The sequence below is a fragment of the Phalacrocorax carbo genome, chromosome 1 (assembly GCF_963921805.1).
Source record: "Phalacrocorax carbo chromosome 1, bPhaCar2.1, whole genome shotgun sequence".
NCBI lineage: Eukaryota > Metazoa > Chordata > Aves > Suliformes > Phalacrocoracidae > Phalacrocorax > Phalacrocorax carbo.
In genome coordinates, this window is record NC_087513.1 from 62,441,857 (window position 1) to 62,452,187 (window position 10,331).

Below are 10,331 nucleotides of genomic sequence, written 5' to 3' on the forward strand. Positions count from 1 at the left end.
CACTATTCCAACAGCCACGTCAAAGATGAGGTCACATATGCAGACTGGACTGATGAAGACAGCTGTCCAAGACTACTACATCTTCAGCCTTAAGAATGCTGAAAACTTAGCCTGCCAAGTCTGCTGGGCATTTCGACACTGTTGCCATAAAGGTATCAGCAAACTCTTTTGTGAAGCCTGTAGTTTTTGGCAGAGGGTAAATGAGCACAAAATTTATGTTAGCTTTGGCTTTGGGTTCTCTTGCAAATGAACACGTTTTTATCAGTCTTGCTTTACATGAAGCACCATTTCTGGGTAAGAGATTAAAGATTATGACAAATGGAGTGCCAGTTGTAATCTCCTGATTAACCCAGTGTATCAAGGTGGATAGCCCGAGGCACTTGGTGCCTTCCAACCTGAGCTCTCTGATACCCTTAATGTTATGTCATTGTATAGTACAGGTAGTTATTTCTTTTCAGGAGAAGCTAATTTTTATCTGTTGTTTCACAGCAGTGCATGGAACTCATGGCCAGTCATTGAACCATACCTAGGCTCAGCTACAAGCATGTAGGTATTTGTAGAACTGAGGACAAAATTTAGTTAATGCATTCAACCGCTGGACAGGTGATGACGAGCAGGAAACAGCAGTTATACAGACCAGCCCACCAGTAACGTGCGTGCTGAGTATTTCAATAGTCAGTCGATAAAAGTGGTATTGGTTACCACTGCTGTTTACCTGCCTCACAAGTTACTGTCAACCAAAAATAGTAAGCAGGGGGGGTACATGGTTCTGCAAATGGTTCTTAAAGGCCTTTTCAAGGTAGTTAACGCTGAGCAGATAAGCATGACAGGAACAGAATGTCATTTAAATCTAAGCAGAGTGGAAAGATTCCACAGGATTTTGATGATGTTGAAGGAGTCCTCTCATAAACAGCCTTCTTAACACAGCAGCTACCATGTGGCATGTTAGGAGATCGTGTTTTCCTCCTGAGGCCAAATTTAAGCACCCTCAGCCTCTACTCCTCCTCTCCAATGAATCTGAAAAGGGCGACTGCTGCGTAGCCCACTGCTCAGTCTGGTTCTTCATCTGTCATAATTGCACCATTATCACCCATAAGGAACCCATTAATGTGGAAAAGGTTTTGAAACCAAAGCCTCTCTTTTCAGAGCCCTGATCTAGGAATGCTTTAAGGGTATATGCCAGCTCAAGAATCAGATTCATTTTGGTTCTGGGAATCAAACCACAGCCTCTGAAAAACAATGGAATTCATGGCTTGTTCCAGAAAGTTAAGCAACAGCCGCAGCTTTTTGCTAAAAGGAGGCTAATAAGGTTTGATGTAACATCAGAGAAGCTAATTCAGATCTAATAACAATACTTGTTTTTTGAACACTTTAGCCTTAACACAAACAATTTCTCACTTCATAATTTTCCTTCCTAGGACCTTCTTTTGGAATATCCTACAGGCAGATGTCCTACTTAACAGGAGACCCCTCATATTCTGCCAATTTCCAGCTACGTTTAAGCATTTACTGATTGAGAACATTTCAACCATTAGGCAAAGAATCCTCTCTTTCTGTGTGGCATGCCAGATGTCAACTGCAATGTCATCTGCACAAAGACATGCTGTCTTAAGGCTACCTGGGCGGTAGTATGATGGGCTTAGTCATTTCTGCCTTATTTGAAACAGCACTGTCCCTATTTAGAGGTAGATGTTAGGAAATAATGAGCTGTGTACAAAGCAGCATGTTATGCACAGAACTGAGTGGCAGAGGAAAACTAGTTTACACAGCACCAGCAGAAGAATTACCATGAACAATATGGAGCATCAAAAGCAGCAGCAAACACAAAATGATCTCGAGGGAATGGACATTTCAGAATGTGATTGGATTTGTATTTCAAGTTTAAGAGGATTCATTACAAAAACATTTGCTCCCATCACTGTAAATGTAGATGCAAGAAGTAGCCAGCTACTCTGACCTTTATAAGCAGCCAGGAAATAACATAAGCCTAAATCATTCCAGTTTGTTCTAGGATCTTAAATTGCAGTTCTGATAAGGGGTGGTAGCTAAGTGGGTGGGGGAAAGATGACACAGATTGGTATCTTTTAAAAAGAAGCAGGTTTAAAAACAAAGTAAAAAAATACTGGGGGAAAAATGTGACAAAAACGACTAGGTTTCCTGAAAGGAACTTGCACTGGAATTCATATCCTGTTTACAATATCTGCTGTAAACTTCAGCCTCTATAGCTCCCTGTTTGTACCCTGCACTGGTCTGGTGTAGCTGTACATGGCTGAAACAAAGCTAGCTCTGTGTGCCTGTTCATGCACAGTGCTGGAAAGAACACAAGCTGTAAATGAAGTTGTTTTAAGAACAGGTTTTGTGATTGTACTTTAATTATGAGTGAATCAGCTGGTCTCTGTTCAAGTTTGTACAAATCTGAGATGAGTAAGTTGGTTAAAAAAATATTTTTAAATCCTAGGAAGTTAAAGGCACTGAAGTGGCCATAAATAAACGTTGAAGAGTAAAACTAGATGTTGAAAAACAGACTCCCCAGATATGTTGGACAATAGCCTACAAAAGCCTTCAAAAGAATTTTCTTCAAAACACTATGAAAGTTAACAGGAAACACTCTATAGGAGATTTCATTATAATTATAAAGATGTTGTTTGGCACTTTCTGAATACCGTGTTCCCTTGTTTAAAGAAAACGATACTGAAAATTCACAATAGGCCAAAAAAAAAATTATCAGGACAGCAGCAAACATATGCTAAGAAGTGAATTCAGATTAGCAATATTTTACGTTAAACAATGGTTTAGCGGTAGACTAACAGAACTACCTCCTGTGCAGAATGTTTAGGAGAGGAGAATTCACTCCGTAGGTTTGGTTGGATGAAGTATGACAGCACATTTGATTGATCCTAATGCAGCCCAGTATAAACACAGGTAAGAAAAGCCATCTCCACCCTTTTCTGCTGCCTATATCCTTCTTCTGATTGTCAACAGATGTTTTAAGACTTCATTACTTATTATTTGACGGGTCGTCATTTACCTTGTGGCTCTTCCAGTTGCATCAGCATAGCTCTCTTCCCTTTCCTCCTCCCCAGATCAGTACTGGTCCATTAGACTCACCAGAGGTTTGTAGTTCTATATCTGTTTTATTTCCAATTTCACTGTTTTTATTTCCCTTTTTTTTTTTAATTTTATTTTATTGTTTTAATTTTCAGTGATGAGCATGAGGCTTCTGACTTAGGTTTCTGTTTTCCCATCTTGTGGTATGTTTCATTTCAGAGGCTCTGCTCCTCTTCTAGTTCTGTCATTTTGCTGGCAAAAAACTCTCCTGTGTTCCCTATGAGACTGCCAAACAAGCTGGTGTCTTCCCACCAGAAGCTACATGGGGACCTTTACAAGCAAGCACAATCTCCTGTCATCCCAAATTCTACACTGAAAATCCACAGACAGGAGAAATCCTCCTGGCTCTGTCTCCTCGACCGATCCACTGCCACCTGTGAGCAGGTACCTCTTCTCCAGGTCCTGTGACTGCAGTTACAATATATCTTTGCTCCTAAGAAACCTACCAAGGTGTTGATCCTCAGTATCTGGAAACTGGAGAAAAATTTTATGTGCTGCCATTTAATGTAATTGATTGTCTATTCATTACAGGATAATAAAGAGTTCTTTATGTTTTTCTTATTTCCACTAAGGCCAGTGACAAGTGGCATGTTAATTTCCACAGGCTTTGAGGCAAACTCCTGTAGTCCTACCTTTTCTTTTATAGGGGCTCTCCTCTTTCTTATCTGTTCTCTCAGCTTCTAAACCTTAGACCTGGTTCTGAGTCTGCATGTCTTGAGAGTAACTGACAAAACTGACAAAAATTCAGGAGAACTGCTGATTCTGTCATAAAGTTACATAATTTAGTATTCCGGATCTCCATCTCCAGCTCCCCCTGAAGAAAATTGAGAGCTCGTTAATTCCCGTTTTGCCATGCCATGTAAGGGCTGTCATGATTTATGGGATGCTTTCAATAACGCACGCAGGACATTTCTAGGATTTCGGTTTCCGAAATTTCTGTTTTTGCAAACCCCAGAGGTATGCGCAAAGGCAGTGTTTCTATTCTTTCTAGAAATCTGGGAAAGACTTATCTGTCCCCAGTCCTGAGTTGAATGCTTGATGCACAGTGCTTTCTGCTCGCTGAATTTAACTGGGTGGTGTGAGAGTCAACCCCCTTTCATCCTTCACCCCCTACTCAGGAAGACTCAGCAGTCTGCATTTTTGCTCCAGAAATTGTTTTTTATTTGTCTGTTTGTGCATTTTTCCATATTGAATTTTTATCTGACAGTGTAATGAACAGTTTCCAACCCTGTCTTTCTTTAGTTTCCTCTCACTCCTCTTTAGTCCTAACATTGTTAAATATTTTTGCAACCAGAAGGTATTTTTGGAGTGAATATACTGCCATGACTCTCTGTTTTCAATGGCAACGCTCAGTTCTGGCTGCCATGAGCAGACACAAGATGCCATGTAAAACTGCAAGTTGATTTTTTAAAAAATCTGATTATATAATGTTGTACCATTCCTTTTGGTTGAAATTCCAGGAAAGTAGCAATAGGGATTTTGTATTGCCTACCCTAAACAGCAAGCATGTTTTAAATTCAGTTCAACACTAAAAAGCTATGCTAACACAATAATAATGTTCAAATTTTAAAGCTGTTTGGCAAGGAAGGATACTGAAAAAAATGTCAGCTTCACCCTTTGACAGCACTGGCAATCACCCTTTAAAATCTGCTATAATACTATAATTACCCTGAATATTTGGTTTAAACACTTTTAAGCTAACTAGCCATGCCAGCTGTAGGCAGGATCTCAGCTGAGAGTTGATTTTGGTCAGCAGTCAGGTCAGAGGGCACCCATGACTTACTACCTGCATATGTTTAAATTCCCCAGACATCGGACTGGGACCACAAAATGGAGGAAAGTAAGGCTAGTTTGTTGACTGTCATGAAGAAAGATGTTTTCTGGAATAGAATCATAGAAACCACATCCTAATACTAACATACTAGGAGAGCTGTTTGCCAACACAATTTGTGTGAATTGAGTATTAGGTAACACAGAAGGACAGAGGACAAAGGGAGAAATAAGAAATGGCGCCATCTCCGTGCCCCCAAAACCAAGAGGAAGCCATGCCAATGGAAAGCTTCCACACTCCTGAGAAAATGAGTGTTTGCTGAAGCCTGGCTCCTGGTTCATCTGTTGCTTCTGACTGTTACAGCTACCTGGTGACTTCTCAGATCTTTCCACAGTGCCATGAACTTTACACAGAATAGCTTTTGCACTGAATTTTGAATAAATGTTAGTAGAGGCTTAATCAAAACTACATCCTTTTGCAATCTGTGGTATTGGTTCTGATACCTCAGCTCTAAACACTTCTCTTTGAACACTCCGTTTCCGTTTCTTCCATAAGAAAACAGGCTGGCTTTAAGGAGCAAGAACAGAACAGGCAGAGAGTCTTAGAGCTTGATGTCTCCTTCAAACTGCTTACAGAGAAATAACTTATTTTCCAGATTCATCCCTGAGGTTATTCTGCTGACTCCAGAAGCTCTCCAGGAAACATCTCCAGGCCCTATGAACAACATATGCACTTGGTAAGCAGAGCAAAAAATGCTAACAATTAAAGCCAGTAAAAGGCTTGTAATCTGATTTTAGTTGACTAAAGGTAAGAAGATCCCTTTTCCTGCAGATGAAGTTTCTTATCTCCTGTTGAATTTGGATCTCCAAAGATTAAATAGCTGCCTATAAGAACAGAGGAGTTCAGGAGGAATTTTTGAACATTATATTTTTGCTGTAAGATCAAGAGCTATGGTCAAAATAATTTCTAAGCAGTAAAGGCAAGATTTCACATGTAATCCTAGTGAAAGTTCAAATCTGTACAGAATTCTATTTATAACTTTTTAAAGGAAAAAAGCCTACAAATTATTTTACTATGACAAACTATCCCGGGAAAGAAATTACCAATTGTATAAAATAATAATGATGGTAACCCCAAAATACCAGTTTTTTTACTTTCCCAGATCACCTATATGAATCAAATCTAGCACAGATTACTAGAAAATACAAAACCAGCCTAGAAATGCTGGGATATGAGAAAGCCTAGCTGCATAAGCCCTTGTTTCAGGTCATTTGATTGGAGCATAGTCAAGGTTTTTGAATTATCTACACATTGGATGTCTAAAGGGGAAGCTGGTTGATTTGAACAAAAATTTTAATATTCTTTGAATTGTAGCATATCCCAAGAATTGCATCACCCTGTCACCCATAGACAGACAGAAAAGAAATAGTTCCAGATTCTAGCTAAAATGAACAAATATAAAAATGAGCCTTTATGCACAAAGATAAAAGCTAAGGCACATATTGTATCTCATTACCAGTCTTATTTCCTTTTTTCCTGGTTAGAATTTCCCCAGTCTTCCACAAGACCTTTAAAATTAACTTTAATCTATTGACTTTTTGTATGGTTTCCGACTTTGCCAAGCAAAACAATATAAAACAAAACCCCTATTGCAGACAGATGATCTTCTCACACCGACCTGCCTCTCTGTATGTGACATTGCACATTTGAGTGACACCTGCTGTGACCACCTTACCAAGCTGATGTTAATCTGTGCTGCCACCACCCTCCTTCTTCCCGTTGCCACAGTGAAATACTCTTGAATAAATCAAACCAAAGGAAAAAAGTCCATGAAAACCACCTAATATGTTTCAACTATTTGATGCAGTGTAAGAGGAAGGAAAGATACCTCTTTGCAGGGATATCCATCAGCTGCTAATATCGCTAATAAAAGTAAGGCTACAGAGAGGCTGTCCCTTCAGAACTCATGATGAAAGTCTAGATGTTCATCAGAGAAACCTCCTTGGAAATGTACCTTCCACTTAAAATGAATTTTATGAGCATGTGTTGGGAGAGGAGTCACATTATGTAGTAAGAAGGTTCTAGCATGTTAAAGATGTCTACCAATAACAAAGTGTTCATAATTTGTCAAAGCACTTTCTATATTTATTTTTTAAAAATTCATGCAACATTTGATGACAGTTTTTAGAGGACTATCTATGCTCAGCGTGGCTTAAAGACTGAGAATTCTGAACTTGTATAATTTCAGGTAAAATAATGGAAGTTCAGAGGCCCAGATTACTGCTACACTTCACAGAAGACATGTTAAAAATGCTATCCAAATATTTAGCTAGTCAAGGAAATAAGTGAAAACAAACATTGTAGGTAAACAAAAGTAGATTTTAAATAGATGCAGCCACTGCCTTTGAATTTTTTTCACAACCTGACATGCCACTATTTCTGGGTGCAGAATGGCTACAGTTTTGAAACGTTAAAATTTTGTTCTTTTTATATTGTTGTCTCATGAAAATAATGTCTATATTGTCTTCCAATGCTCCACTGCAAAATGACAGAAGTCTAGTGGAGCTACTGGGTAAAATGTACCTTCTTTGTAATAGGGTAGGAAAAAACTTCCCAAGGGAAGTGGCTTAATAATGACAGCTGAACTGCAGCTTGCGCCAGTGCTAGCTACAGCAAGTGGCTCCTTTGATTTAGACAAATTAATTTGAATATTGAAGTTGCTATGAAACTACATGTTGTGGTAGGAAAACATATTTACTTAGATTAAGGCAGGAAGGGATGGCAAGGAAACTTAGATCTGACTTGTTTTCCACAAAGGCATAATAAAAAAGATCATTAAACTGGGTCTCCAGATGACTATTAAAGACAGTTAAAGCTACCTACAAAACTATTGTACTCGCTAGCCTGAACGTGGACAATAAGCCCTGATCATGTGGTCTACTAGTGCCATCTATTGTGTACAGGGGAAAATACAGATACAAAATGTAGAACTTGCCTATTTTCTCTTTAAAATGTGAGAAATACTCTTTCTGCATTACAGTACCAATTAGAAAACAGACCAAGCTCATAATATCACTTCGTTTTTTACAAAATACAGCAGTTATTATCATTTATGTGTATCACAGCAACATGCAGGACTATAACCACTGCCAGGCTTCATCAGGCCAATACCGTTCGTGTGTGCGCATGTGGACCACGTGGGCACACACGCTCACAAATGCCATGAAAGACAGATGCAGCTGTGGTAGTATTAGTCAATGCTACAGAAATTTTATGAATTAAAAGCTATTGCAACTTCCTTACGTTATGTCAGATTTCTCCCAAATAAAAGCACATCAGCTTATCTTCCAAGGAAATGAACACTGATGCCGCCTTTCACCATTTCTTGGAGGAGAACAGCTTTTCCAGCTCTTCCAGCTTCTTCCAGAGAGAATATGTATAGTGGACCTCATAAACCACTAGGATCCGCTCCCCCACCCCAAACACTCTGAAGTCTTCAAGCAGACCCTCCAAAACCTGAAGGACTGTAAAAATGTGGTGTCAATATTGAGACACCATTGACATTGACTCTGTTATTTTCAGAGCAGTTTAAAACACCGAGCCCTAGAATGTCTGTACAAACTTCACACTGAAATGTCCAAAACTTACTGACATGTATTACTACAATCCCTCCAGTCTGCTAAAAACTTTTGCAACCAGAATTACTGCCAAATAATAAAGCCTTTGCCATCAAGATCGTTTTACTACTATCAAACATACGCTGCTGTCAGAGATAAGGCAGCATGCAAACAGAGCAGGTCAGACATAAAACTTTAGAATTCCTTATGAGCTAGAACAAAGGTGCAATATATGGTGACCACTGGCTGAGCACACATGGGAGAGAAGAGCAGAGACAGTAACTGTGCCCTAAGGCAAAGTGGTGTTTAGGTATTTTGAGTCGATTGAGTTTCATCCTTACGTGACTTGGAACTGTGAGAGCCTGCTGCGGTAGTATTTCATTGGTAGATCAAGCTGCACAACCTAGAAAAACGAGGCTTTGCACTTTTGGAAGGGGTAGGGAAATGATTTAGCATAATCACTAGAAGTAACAATAACTGTCATGTGATTTACTGTAGTTCATGCAAAAGAAGTTTCTCAATCACTCATGATGGGCTGACAAACAGAAAACATCACACAAAGAGAGTAGATGGTAAAAATATTTCTAGCATAGCTCCCAAGAAAAAAAATAGATACTTCTTGTTGCGAATAAATGTGAAACTACAGAAAAAAGGGTCTGTTGTGAAGTGTACTGTGACATTACCTTTACTAACCTGTAGAGAACATTTGATTGTAAGAAGTTAAATAGCAGTATTTAGCAAGAGTCATCTACTGTTAAAGTGATAGAACTTGGTAGAATATAATACTTTCCAATTGCTTGCAACATGTCAACTTGTATTTCAACTAAAGAAAATAATTAGGATCTTGACTGAAAAGCTGCCTGTAGCCAGAGAATAATCAGTGTTTTTAAGAGTTGTACACTGCACAAGTGAGAAAGTAATAATCCATTGTCTCCATCTGCATGTAGGTGCATGTTGATGGCTTTGGCCTCACAAATTAAATGAAAAGCAAACTCTTGGTCATGAAAGTAACTCATACAAAAATGTGTCACGGTAAAGCTCAGAAAATGGGAAGGATTTAATTTTGTAGCTCTTCAGTACTTGATTTAATATGTTGATTTCAGCAAATAAGATGATTATCTTGATTCAGCCACTTTCTCTGAAAAAAGTTTGTGTTTGTTTTTCTCTTAAAGAGACTGTAAACACTATAACGGTTGACAGGCTCCTGGATATGATTCTTTTGAGGAGGAGAGAGTACTAAGAGATTCAATAAGTGTGAACTTGTTTCAGGAGCCTTGTGTTGGGATGATGATTTAACGTTTTCTTAGTGATCTCTTGCTTTGAAACTTGTGAAACTTATTGTGGTGATTTCCTGCCTAAATCAGAACAATACAAAGAGTTCTTTTACTGCTTAAGTGTACTTGGATTCACTGTAAAAACACTTTAATATTAGTTAAGGCTGAAATTCAAGTTAATGTAATTTCTTTTATCCATGTGAAGCGTTTAGTAAATTGATGATCTGAAATCCCATATAATTTGAAGTAACAGCTTCAAGCTTCTTATGCTTTAGTTTAAGAAAGGTAAGAATAAAAAGCAGTAGAAGAACAATACACAGTGCACTAAGAAACATGGTCTTTTCTTAACATGCTTGAAGAAATGTGTGCCCCTTGCAGGATACCCAATCAGCAAGACATAAGTCTTGCATTTAGTCAGTACTAGATATGATTTTTAACATGACTGTAACTATAAACGTCTGCAAGATTACCTGAATACTGTGGAAAGAAAATCTGCCAGTGGAAAACATTTTTACTATTTTTATTTGGAAGAACTTATAAAGAAAACGTGGACTCTTTAAG